This window comes from Lonchura striata, chromosome 30, assembly GCF_050655825.1.
Source record: "Lonchura striata isolate lonStrDom1 chromosome 30, ASM5065582v1, whole genome shotgun sequence".
Taxonomy (NCBI): domain Eukaryota; kingdom Metazoa; phylum Chordata; class Aves; order Passeriformes; family Estrildidae; genus Lonchura; species Lonchura striata.
Window position 1 is genome coordinate 2,360,885 of NC_140732.1, and position 20,234 is coordinate 2,381,118.

The following is a 20,234-nucleotide window of genomic DNA, read 5'->3' on the forward strand; positions in this document are numbered from 1 at the left end:
ATTCTAGAACATAGCTGAATGCTTGAGCTTACAAACTGGGGAAATCATATAAAAGCAAAATGCATAAAAATATTTTTTCATAAAAACTTCCCATCCAGCATCACTCCTTTACCAGCTTTTAATGACTGTTTCTTTTTAATGCTTTACATTTGGATTCTTGGAGATCTGTAAATGACGGACAAATAGAGGCTCAGAAGTCTTGGTACATCCTTTTGTATCAGCTTCCTTGCCTTCTCCAAACCTCCAGTTTGAACTATTTGTTTCTGGTTTTCCCTCTCTTTAGGAGAAAAAGCAGAGGTCAGAGGAGCCCAGCAAAGCAATTCAGGTCCTGTGCCTGAGAAGAAGAGGATGATGTCTGTGAGACTTGCAGACATTGACTGGAGCGGTTGCGCTGCTGTTTACGGCCAACCCTACAGGGACAGGGTGATTCATTTACTTGCTCTGAGGGATTACAAGGAGCCAGAGTTACTTGCTCGGCTGCAGAGAGATGGAGTCAGGCAAAAGGACAAGGATTCCCTTGGAAAAATCCTTCAGGAGGTGAGATCGTGGAGCTTGTGCCACAACTTATTCCATCATGCTATTCTGCCATTCATAATTTTACTACTTCCTCACCTGTTTAAATTAGAGACTTTTCCAATACTCCTTTGAGTTAAGTTCCACTGGGATGTCTTTCTCATAGGCTTTCATAAAATGCACACCCATTGAAAGATGCAGTAAATCCTTCCTTCCTTCTTAAATATTCCCCATCCACATAGGCTTTTGCTGAATAATGCAAGCATTAATATACCGAATAGGACTATTTCCTCTTTAGCTAGGAAAAAGCATCTTGGAACCTAGTCAAAGGACTCCAATTCAACATGGATACACTTTCAGTTGATCCTACAGTGACTTTAAGGAACTGATTCCCTGAACCTGTGAGGTTTGTTGCAGTGTTTGTCCTGGGCAGTGGCAGGGATTTTTCACCCTGAAGACATTCACAATATAATGGGAGCCACGTTTTGCCATCCCAACTCAAGTAGCCCATGTAGGTTTCTGTAGTTTGCATATATAGGTGTAATGAACATTTGTTTTCCAAAATGTCTTCCTGTAGGTTGCTGACCTGAATGCAAAGGATAATTCCTTCAGGCTGAAGGAACATCTGTTTCAAACCCTTTAGACTGATTGGCCTGGCTACAGCAAAACTGAGAGAGCGAATTTGAAGTTAATACTTTCTAGGTAAGTTCAGTCCTTTGGGGAAGGAAAAGAGCCTTTTCAAAAGAAAGCCCTGGGAAATGAAGCCTAGGTTCTTAGAATATGCTGAGGCAGCAGGGACCTGCCAGAATCCTGGCCCAGCACAGGACACCACAAGAATCACACCAGGTGCCCAAGAGTGCTGTCCAAACACTTCCTGAAGCCTTGCTGCAGGGACCACTGGGCTGGGGAGCCTGTTGCAGTGCTCATGCACCCTCTGGGGCATGAATGTTTTCCTGATATCCTGCCTAAAGCTCCCTCAACTCAGCTTCATGCTGATTCCTGGAGTCCTGGCACTGAAGGTCTGCAAGGAAAGGATTATGACAGTTGATATTTTGGCCTTGTAACTTGAAATATTGGACCATCCTTACAGAAAAGCAGCTCCATCTCAGAACCCCACTAGCAGCAGCCAAGCAACATCTCCAGGGCCTTCTGAGAGAGATGCTCCAGCAAGACCTGCTCAGGTATTTTGTGCATTTTTAACATTCTGTACTCTGTATTAGGTTTCAGCAGACTTGCTGGTGGTATAAAAGCTGTGATGTGAATGTGCCGGACCAGTCCTAAGCATGTTTTGCCTCAGACATTCCAAGTGCTGTGACAGGAAGATGTGATGAGAAGAGAGGATCCAGCAGAGGTGGAGCAGCACTGTCCTGAGCCACATTTCTGCTCTGCCTGAAGACTTGAGCTCAGTCCCCACCCTCAACTCATTCCCTGGAGGAGGCCTCAAAGGGCTGGCTCTGCAGGGAAAATCTCCTGTACATAAGAGGCTGCAGCAGGGTGGGGCAGATGGGGCCCTCTCGCTCTCTTGTCCCTCTGTCTCTCTGTCACTCTCATTGCTGACTCCAGCTCTGCACTATCCACGTGGCTGCACCAACACAGGAGCTACAGAATGGTGATATTTCCTCAATCCCTCCTCTGCCTCTGTTTCTCTCCTCCCTCACTCTGCCTGGGCACACATGGCTGTCCTGTTCTACTCCATCCTCAGGTTGGAAGTTTGCTGGGGGTTTGGGGAGCTTGTGGCTCTGTGTTGTGGCTTGTGAGTCAGCAGCTGTGAGAAGGTCCTTGGGAGGAGCTGAGAGATGATTGAAGGGCACTGAGCAACAGCGAGGGCTTGCTGGTAACCACTTGTGACACTCTCTTGTACAAATTCAATGGCTTGTTAGCCAGCAGCTTTTGAGTCTGCGCAGCAGGTAGCCTGCTGGATTTAAGACAGCTGCTCCTAAAAGCACAAGAATTCCTTGACATGTGGCTGCTGTCTTTGTTCATCCTGATGAGAATTCACAACCAACCGTCACACCCTGTACTCCTGAATTCTAAGAGTGAAGCACTAATCTCGTTTTTAACACATAAAACTCTAAAACAGCCAGGTGCCTCTTCAGTAAATCATGTGGATGTTTGACAGCAAAAGCTGAGTCTTTTCCTGGTGTGTGCAAGCAGAAATTGGGACCCAGATAAAACTTACTGGCTCTCCCCTTTGGGGAGGTTTTGCTGGAACTGCTGAAGGGAGTGGCTGCTTCCCAAAGCCTTTTATCAGTAGACTTGGAGAAGGACTGGCTAAGTCCTAAGATGAGAAACTAGGAATGTGAAAGAACAGATATTTACCTGGAGGTCCTCCATGTTTGACAGCTGTTTTAATTTAAAGAACATGTGTTTTCAGCCTTTGCCAGTTCACAAATCCTGCTTTTTTAGAATGGGGGCAAAACCTGACTTTAGTCAGAGATTAATGAACTGTTTTGTTATTGTTGTAGAAACAGCTTTGGGCTTCTGGCTTGACCAGTCCTGCGATGAGCAAGAAGCGGAGGATTGAGCAGTAGCTCAGTTACCTCCAGCCAGCACCTGGTGGCCACTCTTCTTCCTGGGTGCTTGCTGTGACATCCCATTCTACTTTCTACCTGTCTGCAAATGTCGGCTCCATTTCCCCTGCACCCTTCAGGTTCAAGAAAGACACAAATTTTTGAGTTCTACCATGACAGCACTTGTGTGTTGAAGACTACCGTGTCGAGAAAGATGTGTAGAGAATTTGGGAGGCTGAAGCAGTACTGTCCCTTGGATCTCCATGAAAGTATCAATGTGCATCTTTTCCTAACTCCAGTGTGGATAATGATGGAGTAAAGATTTGATGATTAAGCCTCTGCATGAATTAAGGTGCAAGAAAGACCATATTCCAGAGTCAATAATACAGACATTCTTTAATAGTAAATGTCAGCTAAGGAGGTAGAAAGCTAAAGGAGGATATGGGCCAGGTGGGGAGAAGTGCTGAGATGAACACCGAGGTGGGTCAGGCCCGGATGGGCCCTCCCTTCCTGCAGTGCAGCTGCACAGGCTCAGCTGCAGCAGTGCTGCTGCATCCCCTCATCGTATTTGCAGTGCAGGAGGGGAGGGAGAAATGGGTGTGGGTGTGTGTGGTATAAAACACTGGGAATTGCTCCCAGCTTGTCTCAGAGCAGTGATGTTGGCAAGGGCAGGCAGGCTCCTGCAGCTCTGGGGCTCTGGGGCAGCTGTGGCCTTTGGAGCAGGCAGGGCCCTGGGCCCCGCTGGGTACAGCCAGGGATGCTCTGGGGAAGGCTGAGGGCAAGCCTGGCCCTGCAGGGCAGCAGTGCAGTGAGGCCTGTGCTCGGGCTCTTGCTAGCAAATGTCACTGGGCAGAGGCCAGTAGTCGAAGCTGCTGCTTCTCGGGAACCTCTCAAAATGTAGAAAGGCATCTAGAGTTTTATTTTCAAACTTATCCTGCACACCAGTCAGGCGCATCTGGCCTGGGATGCATAACTGGCATATGTTGTTGTCTGTCCTTGCATTGAATTTTAACTTGTTAAAGATTAATTCCTTGTAAATATTTATCTCAGGATGGTTTGAAGTGTTTATTCCCATGTGGAATGAATTTTTGTCATTGCAAAGAGAACCAGATCTCCAGGCCCAGAGGAGCAGAAGCTTTGGTGTGACAGTGTTGGGATGTGGCATTGATTATTCTCATTGCCACTTCATCTTGGGTTTGTATCATGAGCTTGATAAACCTCACACCTGTTGATTTGAGGGAGAAGGGATTGAAGAAGGTTTGACTCCCTTCAGTGGCTTTAAGCGTTAATGAGTTTTGCCCTCTTTAGGAGCTGCTGTGCTTTGGGTTGTTGTTGTTGTTGTTGTGGTTTCAGACTTGTCTAGAGTTTGTTCTTAGGTGTGTAATACAACAGCCTCAGTTTGCAAATTTCCCAGAAGGATGGTGGCTCACAGAGAAAAATACCTCCAAAGTCAAACTGAGAGTAATTTTATTTTTTTACATGAATAAAACCAGACTGGCCTGGCTTGGTAGCCTCTGAGTCTGCCTCAAGGCTATTTGAAAGAAAAGGTCATGAAATTCTAAACTGTGCAGAAATGTTGACATGCCCTAATTTTCTTTTGATTTCTCCATCCTAGGGTAGCTCCAGCTACTCTGAGATGAAGAGCAGATGCCAGCACCTCCACAAAAAGCTGTCCCACATTCAGCAATGAGTATCTGAATTTGGCAAGCAGCAAGTGGAGTCCTGGCACCAGTCGTCTGCTTCAGCAAGGAAACATCTGTGAACTCAGGCTGTTTTATTTTAAAAGAAGATTAAGTTCTTAGGATTCTTCAAGTTAGGATTGAGTAGATGATTATTTGTTAAAAACATAGGATTAGTTAGTCTAAGATGACAGAATTTAGTATTGAATTCATCAATAAAGAAGTTGCATTCTTGTTAACGCCTTCTCTTATTGTCACTTCTCTCCAAAGAAGTATTTTTTCCCATACCGGTTGCGGGATGGGCCAGTTGAATCTGCTTTCTAAAAAAACCACTGCAAAAGTTCTCTCTCAAGTTTACCCTAAACCAGCCATTTTTGGCACCCAATGTGAGGCCCAAGAAAGAAGAAAAACCTGTAATGATTGCATTTTGGTTGTGCTTACTCTGTAGTGGTGCAAAGCCGTCAGTAACCATGTAACTTGAAGTGGTAATGTCTCTCGGGGTGGGGGCCTTCACGCGCTTCTAGTCCCAAGGCTTTTTTGAAGTTGTAAGAGCTTTCTAGTCACTAGGATTATTTTCTTATCTAAAAACAGCTCCACTATTGTTCTAATACATAGCTTTTACAGTAGAGGGGCATGAGTTTGAGTAGCTATTGTGCTAGGCTCAGTAATAATAATTTATAGGGAGTTTATAGGGAGTTTACAAAAGTACTGAAGTTCAAGATATATTTGGTTTATAGTTTCTCCATCCTACCCTATGTCCCAGTTCCAGTAGTATGTTTTTGGGGCTTATTAGAAATTACACCCAGTTCATTAGAGGAAAAACAAGGGATGAAGCTTTCCAGCCTTTCCTTTCCTTCTTATCCTTTGGATCTGTTTCATCCCTTTTTGAAAATGTTCATTTTCTCCTGAATGTTAAAGAGACCACTTTCCTCATACCTAATCTGGTAAACTTCCTCTATATAATCTACAGCTTCTCTAGACTGAGGGCTAAGATGTCCAGAGGGGCTGATGAGTCCCCCAACCCAGAAGTAGACCCAAGCGGGGAGAATTCTGAGTCGTGTAGAAAATAAGAGAGAATGAGTCAAACCCTGAAAGAATTTTCTGATCCCCCAGCCTAGAAATTTTCATATGAACAAATTCAGAAGGCAGATGAGGTATAGAAATATCTAGAGAGAGCTACCATGATGACTTTAATGAGAAAAAGATCATTGCAATAAGCTAGGCCCTAGCCTTTGCTTATCGCAGACTGCTAAATACTGTAGAAGAGTGGACAGAAGCAGGGGGCAGGGAGATAAATCAGCAGCTACCCCAGTAACTCAAGCTGCAGTCAACAGCCCAGCTACTCAGGTTATAGCTAAACCAAACAGTGAACCGAAGTCAGCAGCTAAACAGACAATAACCCTGAACCCAGTCAATACAAGACCAAATGTGAAAAACTTACTCTACTATACAGCTGGGAGACAAAATCTGGCCTAAAACTTTTAAACAAAAACTACCACTAAATAAATCTGCTTTCTAAAAAAAGCTCTTCAAAAATTCTCTTCCAAATTTACCTTAATCAAGACAACTTGTTTTGATCTAGTATTTTCTGCCTTTTTCCTCCTGACATTTCTTCACCCATTGGTTCCTCTCTGTGGCTGTTTCTCTTCAGTCGTTGATGAGCTTCTCTTCTTTTTTCCTGCAATCCCCTACTTAAAAATATAGGTGCCAAAGCAGTGGCCCAAGAAGCCCCTGCCTGTGCATCTGCTGAACAGAAAGTCTGTGCTCAACTTGAATAATCTCATTAGAACCCCAATGGAAGAAGCAGTTGTATATCTCCATAAATCGTTGCATGTCATGTAAGGTTTTTAACTCCAGCTGCAAATCAACTTTCTGTGGCCAAATATGCATGTCAGAAATCACCCAGCCTAAATATTTCCAGGGAGCAGAGTGCTGTACTCTCTCCGGAGAAACACACAAGTTGTTACTCAGCAACTGCGCAAGAATGAAAGACTCCTGCTGAGCAGTGAACGAGCTTTCTTGTGCCAACAGAATATCATCCATGTAGTGATATATCACCGTGTCAGGAAAAGCAGCTCCAACAGGTAACAGAGCAGCATCCACAAAAGGTTGACACAGCACAGGACTGTTGCGCATTCCCTGAGGAAGGGTCGTCCACTCATATCTGCTTGCTGGTGCTTCATGATTTAAAGAAGGTAAGGTAAATGAAAATCTTTTTGTATCCTTTAGATGAAGGCCAATTGTAAAGAAACAGACTTTTCAATCAATTATAAGGAGATTCCAACCCTCAGGCAGCATAGCTGGATTTGGGAGACCTGGCTGTAAGGTCCCCATTGCTTCCATCTGGGCATTGACTGCACGTAAATCATGCAGCTGACGAAATTTTCCTGATTTTTTCTCAATAACAAATATTGGAGTATCCCAGGGGCTAGTAGAAGGTTTAATGTGACCTTGCTCTAACTGTTCAGTAACAAGGGAATGAGCTTGTTCTAGGATTTCTCTCTTTAGCGGCCACTGCTGGATCCACACTGGATCATCAGATTTCCAGGTCAGGCAGATCAGGAAAGCCCAAGTAGTGACTGCTACTAAAAACGACCTTTTGTCACAAGGCGAGCCCCTGATTGCATGAGAATGTCATGGCCAACTAATGCTTGAACATTGTGTGGTAATGACATAACAGTAACAAATTGTACACAAGTGGGACCATCCAGTGATAAAGGAATTTTGTCCTTGCTCTTACAAACTGAAGCTGAACCTCCTACTCCCTCTACACCAGAGAGCATTGGGAGCAGAGGCCAGCTGGCAGGCCAACAGTCCTTGCTGGCAATGGTGGTGTCAGCTCCAGTATCCAGCAGTGCAGATAGCTGTAGCCTCTGTTGGCCATTTTCCAAAAGAACAGGAGCTTGTGGCCATTCCTCCATCAGCAAACATAATAAAGCAATACCTCCTGTAAATCCACAACCCTCTGGTCCCCTCTGCCATTGCATAATGGAAGAGGCAGCTTCTGTCAGCTGCAGCGTAGGTACAAGCTGAGCAATTTTGCCGCCATCAGGAATAATCAGAGGTAGATAAAATATCACAGCAACAATAAGGATTTCACCTGTAAAATCAGGATCGATTACTCCAGGTAGTACAAAAAGTACTTTCAAACCTGCTGAAGAACGACCCAAAACAAGTGCACCACAAGGTTTTTCTTTATGCATCACTGGTCCTTGGATCCCGGTAGGGATCTTTACAGGCTTTCTATCAATTAACATAATGTGTATTGTGGTTGCCAGGTCCAGGCCGAGGCTTCCACTTGCTGCTGGCCGGAGGCAGCTGGCTGGCTGTAGCTGTTTGGGACCTGCCACACAGGAGCCACTGTTGGGGTTTTCGTGCCACGGCTCTTCACGCTCCTCATCGTGTTTCCCGATCGTCTGCAGGCTTCAGTGGAGTGGGAGTTCATGGAACATTTGTTACACCACACTGTCCCTTCTCTGCAGTTACAAAGAAAATGTCCTATTTTCCTACACCTGGAGCACTTTGGACAAGGTTGTTGTTGCTTAGAATTATTTATAGGTTGCAATGGAATTCAAGAAGAAAAGGCTTGCATTTGGGCTTGCACCAAATCTTTCCCTACATCCCTAAGTGCCTCAACTAACATTGCCTGTGGACCTGCAAGAACTCTCGACATTCTCTCTAGCATTTCCTCTACTGATGCTTCAATGCTCATTGTATTAAGAACACTTCTGGTAGAAGCATTACAATTTTCTAAAATACACTGTCGTAATAGATTTCCTTTCATAAAGTCTTGTACACAGCCTTGGTTAATAGCTTCAGTTACCCTATCAACAAAGGAGGCAAAAGATTCCTCTCTGCCTTGCTTTATGGACATATAGGATGGAGACACTGGTGTTGTTCTAACCTTGAGGAATGCTTCTTTAGCTAACTGCACAGCAGCTTTTAATTTCTCAGCCCCTACTTGTGCCTGCATCTCAGTTGTGGCAAACTGTCCTGTACCCATCAACTGTTCAACTGCCACCCCTTCTAAAGGAACATTTTGCTGTTGTAGAATTCCAGCAAAACGATCAGTCAATTGAAGTCAGTGAGCTTGCCACATCATCAGCTGAGACTGCATCATAATCATTCTCATGATACCCTTAATGTCTTCTGGAAGAAGCAAAACTGAGCCCCTATGTAACCAAGCATTTGCTTTGCAGGCTCCCCGTGTAACCCACAGTCATTAACTGTTGCTCTTAATTGTGAAAGCAATTTCCAATCTACAGGATGATAATTAGCTGTCATCCCTCCTGCTGGATTTGGTGTACACACAACAGAGAAAGCCTGAAAATCTGTGTCAGTAATAGCAGAACACATGTCATAATCCTTATTACTTATTGCTTTCTTTTGGATACTTAACCAATCCATTCTGTGTATTATTGGTAATTCTTTAAAAGTTTGTTGTTTAGAAAGAGCACCAGTAGGTATCATTAGAGCTCCTTTATGGTGGTTCTGAGCAATTTCATTCTGCAGCTGCTCTGCCTCGCTGTCTGGGAGTCTCTCATTCCTTGTTGCTAATTGTTCACTCCCGGGGAGGGGATCTGTGGGCAACTGAGTAGAACTAGAGGCAGGATTAATAGCAGGAAGAGCAGTAGGTTGTTTCTCATTTGGTTTGCTCCTTATCTCAATAATATTCCCTACTGGAGGAGTGGGATTTTAGTCTACCCCTAAGGAATGCATTCCTGCTTTATTAACTCTTTCCAAGGTTGCAGTAGTGAGAGCAGCAACTTTCTTTTCTGCCTGATACCTCTGCAAACAATTTATGACTGAACACCAAGCCTTCATTAAATTTCTGGCAGCCTAATCATCATCAATCACCTTAAACCAAAGAATGTTCCCTAATTCAAGCCTCTCTTTCTCATCAAAGAGATCCCCTGAGGCTTTAAACAAGCCTTGATCTTGGCCATAGGTGTATAATGCCAGTGGATCTTTATCAAGATCTATATCAGCTCATTCACGTTTCTTTAAGAAAATAGTTAACAATTGAAGAGCTACTTTGCTTTCCATTATAATCTATCCTTTTTTAGTGCAGCCTTTTGTACCTTCTAAGCACTGTAGCTCCTCCTGGATGGAGAGTTTTGCAGACTCAGGCATGAGAGCAACTCCTTATGCCAGCATTGGTCTTCTTTTAGCCTGCCAAATGCTGCTTTTCGGCGCTGTACTGGTCTCACCATCCTCGTGACAGAGCCACCAGGCAGAGACCAGGTCCCTGGGGCAGAGACCAAGTCCCTGAGTTCAGGTGCCAGTATGATGTGGGCAGTGGGGAAACAAGCACACAATAAATATGATTGATAGCAAGCTAGCCTTTAATCAAAAAGTCACTTATCTTATATAGGTATTTTACAAGCAAAATCAGCAGTAAGCCCTCATTGGTTAATTTACACAGGTCTTTGTTTTCTTTATCCTACTTGATGTTACAGCTGTAGCTAAGATTTTCAAGCCAAGTTCTCATCTCTAAGTCATGTCTTCCAAGGACAGTTCATCTTTGTTGAGCATATCTTCAAGGCTATGCCTGTCCTTATTGTCTCATTCCCAGACCTTGTACAACAATGCAGCTCCCCAGGCCTAGACACAGAGCTGGGTTTCCAAGCTCTGTTCCCAGGCCAGATATAGCCTGATTCTGGGGTCTCAAACAGAGGTTTTTAGGAACAGATATTCTATAGAATCATGGCCTTGTTCCAACATTGCTCTCCAACAACCCAGCTGCAACCACACTTGATTTCCAGGTCAAAACACTTGGCGTTGCTGGCCTGGGCTTCCCCATAAGGCACATGGGGGCTTTGGAGACTCCATAAGGTGCATGAAGGGCTAGGGTCCCTTGTGAGACACACAGGGATATTTTAGGCTCCCTCTGAGGCATGGAGGGCACTGGGGTCCCCTTGAAAGCATGCATGAGATTTGGAATCCTATGTGAGGCATGCATGGGGGTTGGGATATCTGCCAAGGTGTGCAGGGTGCTGGGGGTCTCTGCTGAGCACAGGACGGGGTTTTGGGGCCTCGTTTCAGGTGTGGAGAGGGCTGTGGACTCTCCTAAGCGTGCCGGTGCTTTGCGTCCCTCCTGCTGCAGGCAGTGGGGCTGGAGTCTCTTGTGAGGCTCGCAGGGGACGGAGCCCTCCCGGGTTCCTGCCGGGCCCGTCCGGCTCGGGGCTGCCGCGGCCCAGGGGCAGCCGCCGTGCCGGGACGGCTGTGGCGAGGGGCCGAGGCGGAGCTGCCCCGCCGGGTCGCGCTGCACGGGCACGGCACGGGCGGTGCTGAGCGCCGGGCAGGCGGCACCCCGAGCCCAGGGGCCACAGCCGCGGCCCTGCCTCCATCGGGGCCGGGCACAGACAGCCCCGCAGGCAGAGCGGCGGCACCGGCACCGCTCAGCGCCCGAGGGGACGGAACCGATGCCAGAGGAGCCCGGGGGGCCCTGAGCGGGGCCCTGGCGCTGCCCGCCCGGCTCTCCCGGGCCTGTGGCCATCCCGGGCGCCAAGGGCTCGCTCTGTGCCGCGCTCTCCCTGCCCAACGGGGCTCCGGGTCAGCACCCAGCTCCTGCCACTGCCTTGAGAACGCCGAGGGCCATTCGGGGACAGAACTGAACTTGCCAGGGAGACAATTCATAAGGGACTTGTTTAGGCCTTTTACAGACATGTTTAGGCTCTCTTCAAGTTGAGAAACAACTCAAAATCCCAGACTAAATCATGTGGTTCAACGTGTGGGGATTCCTTGAAGATGCTTTGTAGCTCCCTGTGGTGCCGGGCTGCATCCCAGCGAGCACCAAGGCCCAGGAGCTCTGATGCATGCAGCAGGGCTGGCACCAGGGAAGAGAGTCAACATCCCTACAGCTGCCCGCTCTGCCTGCAGGGGTGTCACACAACAGTAACGTTCCAGCAAGGACAGGCATTTTTACATCCTCAGGACAATGTGCTCTTGTGGTCCTGGTGGTGTGTTGTATTGTGCTATTGAGTTTGTTCCATTTGTTCAGTGGCTTAGTCCTGTACCCCCTTGTAAGTGGTCCTGCCCTCCCTTGCCTCCTCCCATCCCTAGGTCAATCCTCCTTTCCCTCCTCCCCTGAAATTTAGCCCTTCTGAGGACCGGCCATGGACCCATCCATCACTCGGCAGCCCTTCCTTTCTTTCTAGAAGGTTCTACCCAGAACGTCGACTGATGGACAGGTAGAAGCTCTTCTGAGCTGCCAAATAAAGTTGGAATACAAACCCCTGCAAGAGACAACTCCTTGCCTTTGTCATTGTAGCCAAGGTCTCCTTGGGGCTCAGGAATTCCAAATCCAAAGCCGCTGACCTTACCTCCCGAGGATTGGGAAGGTGGCCAGTGCTGACCTCGGTGTCCAGCTGAGCTGGGCAAGCATTTTCCAGGACAGACACCGTGGCAGTGGTGGATCAGAAAGAAAAGCCAAATGTGACAGACTAAACCTGACTGTAGGAGAGGGATGGCTCAGCAGAGAACCTGGGGACCTGTGGTGCCAGCCAGTGATCGGCCACTCGGACACAGCAGGAAGGCCCCAGACTATCACACTTCAGCTGGGAGGGTATAAAAGCTCAGAGGTTCTTTGTTCAGGATCCCCCAGAGGCACCAGCTCAAACTGCCACTGTTCCAGCACAATAAAATTGTATTAAGGATCCAGAGGTCCAACACTCTGCTATGGAGGACATTCACATTGCCAATCTTTCGGGCACTTAGGACCTTCTGATTTTGCTTTGCACTCAAGACAAATAAATCCCCAAATGTGCACAAATCACTCCTTTAGCATTTCCTCCTTTTATTTTCAGCCAATTTTTACTTTCTTCTCTGCTATTGTGTCCTCATCTTTCCAAAATTCCTGTGCCTATTTAAATCCAGCCTGGGATGGTGCACACATTTTGTTTAGCTCTGCAGAGATTTATCCCCAGCAATCCTGCTGACCACACAAATTTCAATGGTGCAAAAACCTAACTCTGGGCTGCAGTATGTGAATCCCACTCTGGTGTGTGAAATGGCAGAGCACCAGTGCAGGCACTGAAGAAGGGGCATTCTGTAGATTAGTGAAGTCACTACCAGAACTCAGTCTAGCTCTTAGAACTCCAGCACCACACCAGGAGTGGGGAACTGCCTCGCTATGGGCATTTACCAGAGGTATAACCTTTAGAGCCACTTGTTCTAAGATGCCAGACACAAGCCACCACAGGGACAGGGCAGAGGAGAGAGGAGGCAGCTCTCTGTCTTGAGGTTCCACAAAAAAGAGTTAATTTCAGGTGAAGAGAGCAGAAACAAAGAGCCCCCGGCACTCCTGTGCAAGATACAAGTCAGGGGGTGCATACAAACAGCTCACTAAGAGGGAATCCTCAGGGGAGGAGTGAGGGGATCACATCCAGGGTCTGGAGCCCATTGGGGTAGGAGGGTGGAGAGGATGGGTCACAGGGGCCAGTGGGGCCTTGAGGAATTGGGGCATTCCAAAGAGGTGTTGCAATCAGGGATAGGCCCGATGTGACAGTGACAGGGAAGGTTTGGGGATGAAGGGGCTGGGTTGCTAGGATAGGCAGGGAAAGAGCTGGAACAAGGGGCAGGGAAGGGCATGAGGGTCAGCTTTGAGGGACAGTAAAACCCAGCGGTGAACAAACTCAGGGAGAACATGGGGGTACTACAGAACGAACCACCTAACAAGGAAACAATAAAATAAATTCATACTGCAAGCATCAAGAGCATCTCCAGGGACACAGTCTGACCAGCAATGTCAGCAGGCAAAATAAAGGTTTTACTGAGCAATAGCCCTTGGATGAAACAAACCACTTACAGTCAGTGCAGGCCATTTGTACAGAAGGGGGTACACTCTGGGGGTACAGCTGAGGCCCTGAGGTCACAGCAGGCTCTGGGGTCACAGCAGGCTGAGGTCACAGCAGGCTCTGAGGTCACAGAGGTCCCAGAGCCCCGTGGTTGCAGAGCACCACAACGCCCAAGCAGGCAGTCCTGGAGCAGAACTGCTTCGGCAGCAGCGGCGGTGGCAGCAGCAGTGCTGACATTGGGACAGCGGTGTCAGGACAGTGGTGGCAGCAAGAGCAGCAGGACTGGCACAGGGCAAGGCACCATGGCCCTTGCCCTGCGCCTCCTCCTCCTGCTCCTCCTGGCCATGGCCCTGCCTGTCAGGATTGCCCAGGCTGCTCCGCTACAGGCATGGGGAGCAGGTGAGCCGGCAGCCTGGCTGCCCTTTCCCAGGACAGCGCTCCCTGCACCCCAGGAAGCGCTGGGGATGGTTTTCCCCTGGGCTTTAGGGAGGGATTCCTCAGTGGGAGGGAGGGAGTCCCAATGCACATGGAGCAGTTCCACCCTATCATCCAGAGGGGTTTCCAGGGCCTGCAAAGTGTCTGAAGAGTGACCAGGAGCCAGCTCAGAGCTCCCCAGGCCCCTTTGGCCTTACCTGAGCCCCTTACAAGTGCTCAGTTCCGAAAGGCAGAAGGAGACCACAGCACAGCATGGAAAGGATTCTGATCTGTGCTCCCTTCTAGACTGGGATGGTGACATGGATTCTTTGGAAGCCCTATTGGAAAATGGCTTGAAGTTCTTGGAGGATGTTGGAGGCAAGTTTCCCTGTACATCTGGACAGGCCGCGCCCGGCACAGAAGGAAGGGATCCATGGCAGCCTCACTGCCCCGCTGCTGTTCTCACGGCATGCAAGGCTGTTTCCCAGCCTGGGCTGGCTGCAGCTTCTCCCCAGCCTCTGCAGAAAGACATTTGGCACCAGCTGACAGGGAGCTCCAACTGCACCCTGGCCCATGCACACCCTGAGATCCCCTGCAATTTCCCAGTCTCTGTGTCTATCAGAAAGGGCACCGCTTTGGAGAATGGAGAGCCCTGATTTAGCCAAATAGTTTATAGAGACTTCCTAATTTGTAACCATGAACTTGACAAGCACTGCCTCCTGAAGATACCACCTTCCTGCTGGGAAACAGCCCAGATGATCCAGCTGTATTTTTTCCTTTCCTCAGACATGGAAGGAGAGGCTGTGCTGAAGGCTGAGTATCCAAAAGGAAGCAGTGGCTCATTGGCAGCCTCTGCTGCAGGAAAGGAGGCGATGCCAGGCACAGTCACAGGAGGTAATTGCTGAGCCTCTGGGCCTGAGCCCTGCTGAGCCTTGAGCTGCCCTCTCTGCTGCTTGGCAGTGTGGGCACAGCCCGGACAAGGCCGGCACAGCCCAGAGGAATTGTTATGCTCAGGGCACTCGGGTACTGAGCAGTCCTGCTGGGGTTCCTCCATAGCAGGCACATCCCAAAACCTGGGAGTGACTGCACAGGGTGCCCGTGGTGGGGAAGGGCAGAGGGGGAGAGCAAGGCTGCAGTGTGCCCTGAGAGAGCCTGGCTATGTGCCCTTGGGCTGGAGGATTTGTTGCAGCAGTGGGAGGGCAGGAGGGACAGAGGGAGGCAGGGATACCTGTGGCACTGCCTGCTGGAGCCTTCCCCAGGGCTTTAGGGAGAGTTCCCCTGTGGGAGGAAGAGAGACCACAGGGACCAGGACTGCTCCAGCCTCCCCTCCATGGATCTTGGTAGGGCCTGCAAAGAGTCTGGGGAGTGACCAGGAGCCAGCTCAGAGCTCCCCAGGCCCTTGTGCACCTTTGGCCTTGTCCATTCACATCTGGATCCCACGGCATTAGCTGAACCCCTTACAAGTGCTCAGTTTCTAAAGGCAGACGGTGAACCCAGCACACCATGGAAATGATTCTGATCTGTGCTCCCTTCTAGACTGGGATGACAACGCGGATTATTTGGAAGCCCTACTGGAAAATAGCTTGACGTTCTGGGAGGATGTTGGAGGCAAGTTTTCAGTGTGCCGTTCCTGAGAGAAAATCAGAGTCAATGTGACAAGAGCTCCCCCATCTTCCACTTCCCTTAACATCATCTCAGAGTTGAAGGAATCTGGAAGCCTTGACCTGCTCCCTTTCTGGAGCCCTGAGTGATCCCACAGGATCACTGTCAGTGGGAGGAAGGAGCATTTAGGTGTCCATCTTCCTCCCGTGTGCAATGCCAGAGTGTCCTTGTGTGTGCTCTGTGCAGCCACAGGGAAGAGCAGAGAGGGAAGGGGCCGGGCCCAGGGCTGTGCCCCAGGGCTGAGCCTTGGGTGCAGCCTGAGGATCTCCTACAGCACCACGGGAGCTGTTCTGTCCTGCCTTTCTTTGCAGCTGAACCTGTTGGTGAAGGTGGTGCAGCTTCCCAGCCCACAGCCATCACTGAGCCTCTGGGAGATGGTGAGGGTAGGTCAAGGCCTTTCCCCCTGCGAGAGCTGCCAGCTCAGAGCCCAAAGCTCGGCCAGGGGGGCATCGCTGCAGGTGCCAGGACAGAACCACGCCCGTGTGTGCCCTGGCCCTGGGCCATCCCCTCACCGCTCCTGCGGCTCAGTGCTGCCTGTGCAGATCTGCAGAGATGACAGAAGCTCCTGTGGCTGTTCAGTTACAGGTGCGGCTGCAGGGAGGGCTTCTCCAGCTCCTTTTATGGCTACTGCCGACAAGCCCAGCTCCCATCGCAAGGGTGAGTAGTCTGTCCCTGCTGACTCCACAGGCTGAGCACAGGTTTTGTGGGATCCATTCTTGGGAAATGGAAATATTTTTCTCTAAGTTCCCCTGACAGGAAAGATGCAATATACTGCAGACAAGACATCCCTAGATCCATCCAAACTCATGAAGCCAGCGCTGAAGAAAACACTGCAGACAGGACAAGGTGGGTGCATTTCCCTCAGCCATCCCCTGGGACTCAGCAGCCAGGGGCTTTCCCTACACATCTGGACAGGCTGTGCCCGGCAGAGCATGAAGGGATCCATGGCAGCATTGCTGCCTCGCTGCTCCTCTCATGGCCTGCAGGGCTGTTTCCCAGCCTGGGCTGACTGCAGCTTCTCCCCAGTCTCTGCAGGAAGGCATTTGGCACCAGCTGACAGGGAGCCCCAACTGCAGCATGGCCCATGCACACCCTGAGATCCCCTGCAATTCCCCTGTTATCGGGTAGATTAGGTTTAGGGGATGTTTGGAGAAGGGACCAGCATCGGACCGTCCCAACATCCTGAGTGTTTTCTGATGCTTCTCCATACCTTTCACAATTATTGCCTCCTGAAGTTGTCACCTTCCCCATTCAGTGTTGGGAATGTTGCCATCTGATGCAGATATCTCTTTTCCATTCTCCAGAAATTAAAGAAGAGCCTGTGCCGAAGGAGGCATTTCCCAGAGGAAGCAGTGATTCTGTGCCAGCCTCTGCTGCAGGAAGGGAGGCAATGCCAGGCACAGTCACAGGAGGTAATTGCTGAGCCTCTGGGCCTGAGCCCAGCTGAACCTTGAGCTGCCCTCTCTGCTGCTTGGCAGTACAGACACAGCCCAGACAGGGCCGGCACAGCCCAGAGGAATTGTTATGCTCAGGGCACTCGGGTACTGAGCAGTCCTGCTGGGGTCCCTGCATGGGAGGCACATCCCGAAACCTGGGAGAGACTGCATGGTCTTCCTATGGTGGGGAAAGGGCAGAGGGGGAGAGAAAGGCTGCAGTGTGCCCTGAGAGAGTTTGGCTATGTGTCCTTGGGCTGGGGGTGGTATCCCAGCAGTGGGAGAGCAGGATGGGCATAGGGAGGCAGGGTGAGCTGTGTCACTGCCTGCTGGGTCCTTCCCCTGGGCTTTAGGGAGGGTTTCCTCAGTGTGGGAGTGAGAGACTCCCACTGGGCCCTGGGCTGCTCCACCCTCTCTTCCAGGGATCTTGCACAGGGCAGGGATAGAATGTGTAGAGTGACCAGGAGCCAGCCCAGAGCTCCCCAGGCCCCTGTGCACCTTTGGCCATTTCCATTCTTATCTGGCTCCCATGGCCTTACCTAACCACATTGCAGTGCCCAGTTCCCTGAGGCAGAAGGGGATCCCAGCACACCATAGAAAATGTTCTCATATGTGCTCTATTGCAGATGAGCTTGCTGGGAAGGCTTCTCCATTAGCTTGGCTGCATAAAGTTGTGAAGCCCTTGGAGCCTCCTGCAGGTATGTTCTCACTGTCCCACCAAGGAATAATTGCTGACAACCTGGCAGGAACCAGGTGACAGAAAGTTCTGTGGCTGTTGAGTTACAGGTGTGTCTGCAGAGAGGATTCTTCCGTCCCCTTTGGTGATTGCTACCCGCAAGCCCAGCTCCCGTCGCAGGGGTGAGTAGTGTGTCCCTGCTGACCCCACAGGCTGAGCTCTGGTTTTTGGATCCAGTCCTAAGGAATGGAACTATTTTCTGTTAAGGTCCTCCAAGAGGGAAGAACAAAGCTAGAGGAGAGAAGGAATTGCTTGAGTCAAAAAACATCCTGACGCAGATAGTGGAGGAACTGCACAAAGGGCATGGTGAGAGCACTTCCCTCAGCCTTCCCCTGGGACTCAGCAGCCGGGGCCTTGCCCTGCACATCTGGACAGGCCGTGCCCAGCACAGCAGGAAAGGATCCATGGCAGCCTCGCTGCCCCGCTGCTGCTCTCACGGCCTGAAGAGCTGTTTCCCAGCCTGGGCTGGCTGCAGCTTCTCCCCAGCCTCTGCAGGAAGGCATTTGGCACCAGCTGACAGGGAGCCCAAAGTGCACCAGGGGCCATGCACACCCTGAGATCCCCTTCAATTTCCCAGTCCCCAGCTTGATCAGGAAAGAGTGGCTGTTTGGAGGAGGGACTGTTGGATGAGGGACTCTGGGCCTGAGCTGCACGGCCCATCTCCAAAAAACTGGGCATTTTCCTGCTCTATGTCTTTGACCAATACTGCCTTCTGAAGATGTCACCAGCCAAGTGGGGAACAGTTCCATCTGATCCAACTGTCTCCATTCCTTTCCCAAGAGATGGACATAGAGATTCAGTGGAAAGCGGCATTTCCTAAAGGAAGCAGTCCCTCATTGGTGCCAGCCCCTGCTGCAGGAAGGAAGGCAATGCCAGGCACGGACACGGGCACAGGAGGTAATTGCTCCTCTAGCTCAGCCTGGCTCAGCCCTCGGCGGGGCTGTGTGGCAGCAGCTCTTCCCCCAGGCCCTGCCCTTGCACGGCCCGGCAGCAGCCAAAGCTGGAGGCGCCTCGGCTTCCAGGCCTCTGGAGCTCGTTCACAGCCCCGGGCAATTGGGACTTGTGCACCAACGTCCCTCCCGCTGCAGCTGCTCCTGCAGCCGGCCCTGAGTGCCCAGAGGCCCAAGGCACAGGAGCAGCCCCGAGCGGGAGCCCTGCTGCGAGCCCAGGGCCAGAGCCAGCCCTGGCACACAATGGAAATGTTCTCATCTTGGTTTGCTTCTAGACGCGGGTGATGGGAAGGCTTCTCCATTAGCCCGGCAGTATGACACTTTGAAGCCCTCTGGCATTCCTGCAGGTATGTTCTCAGTGTCTCCTAATCATTGACCATCTGGAAGGAACCAGATGACAGAAGCTTGTGTGGCTGTTCAGTTACAGGCATGTCTGCAGAGAGGATTTCTCCAACTCCTGGGCTGGATGGTGCGCACCAACTCAGCTCCCATCAAAGGGGTGAGTAGTATGTCCCTGCTGACCCCACAGCCTGAGCAATGGTTTTGTGGGATCTATTCCTAGAAAATGGCTCAACTTTCTGTTAAGATCCTCCAATAGAAAACACGAATCAGATGGCAGACAAGATATACCAGAAACCATTTGAAGTCATGTGGCAAATGCTGAAGAAAATGCTGCAGGGGGTACAAGGTGGGTGCATTTCCCTCAGCCTTCCCCTGGGACTCAGCAGCTGGGGCCTTGCCCTGCACATCTGGACAGGCCATGCCCGGCACAGCAGGAAGGGATCCATGGCAGCCTCGCTGCTCCGCTGCTCCTCTCACAGCCTGCAGGGCTGTTTCCCAGCCTGGGCTGGCTGCAGCTTCTCCCCAGCCTCTGCAGGAAGTCATTTGGCACCAGCTGACAGGGAGCCCCAACTGCAGCATGGCCCATGCACACCCTGAGATCCCCTGCAGTTTCCCTGTCTCTGAGCAGATCAGGAGGCACAGCTGTTTCCAAGGGAGTGCTACCCACAAAAGCGTGCTCTGGCCCAGTCCCAAGAGCTTGAGCCTTTTCTTGATCCATATCAATGTCTTTGACAAGCATTGCCTCATGAAGATGCCCCCTCCCCTATGGGAAGCAGCCCCACCTGATCCAGCTGTACATCTTCCTTTCTCCAGAAATGGATGGAGAAGCTGTGCTGAAGGCTGAGCTTTCTGGAGGAGGCTGTGATTCTGTGCCAGCCTCTGCTGCAGGAAAGGAGGCGATGCCAGGCACAGTCACAGGAGGTAATAATTGCTGAGCCTCTGGGCCTGAGCCCTGCTGAGCCTTGAGCTGCCCTCTCTGCTGCTTGGCAGTGTGGGCACAGCCCAGACAGGGCCGGCACAGCCCAGAGGAATTGTTATGCTCAGGGCACTCGGGTACTGAGCAGTCCTGCTGGGGTCCCTGCCTGGGAGGCACATCCCGAAACCTGGGAGTGACTGCACAGGGTGCCCATGGTGGGGAAAGGGCAGAGGGAGAGAGCAAGGCAGCAGTGTGCCCTGAGAGAGACTGGCTATGTGCCC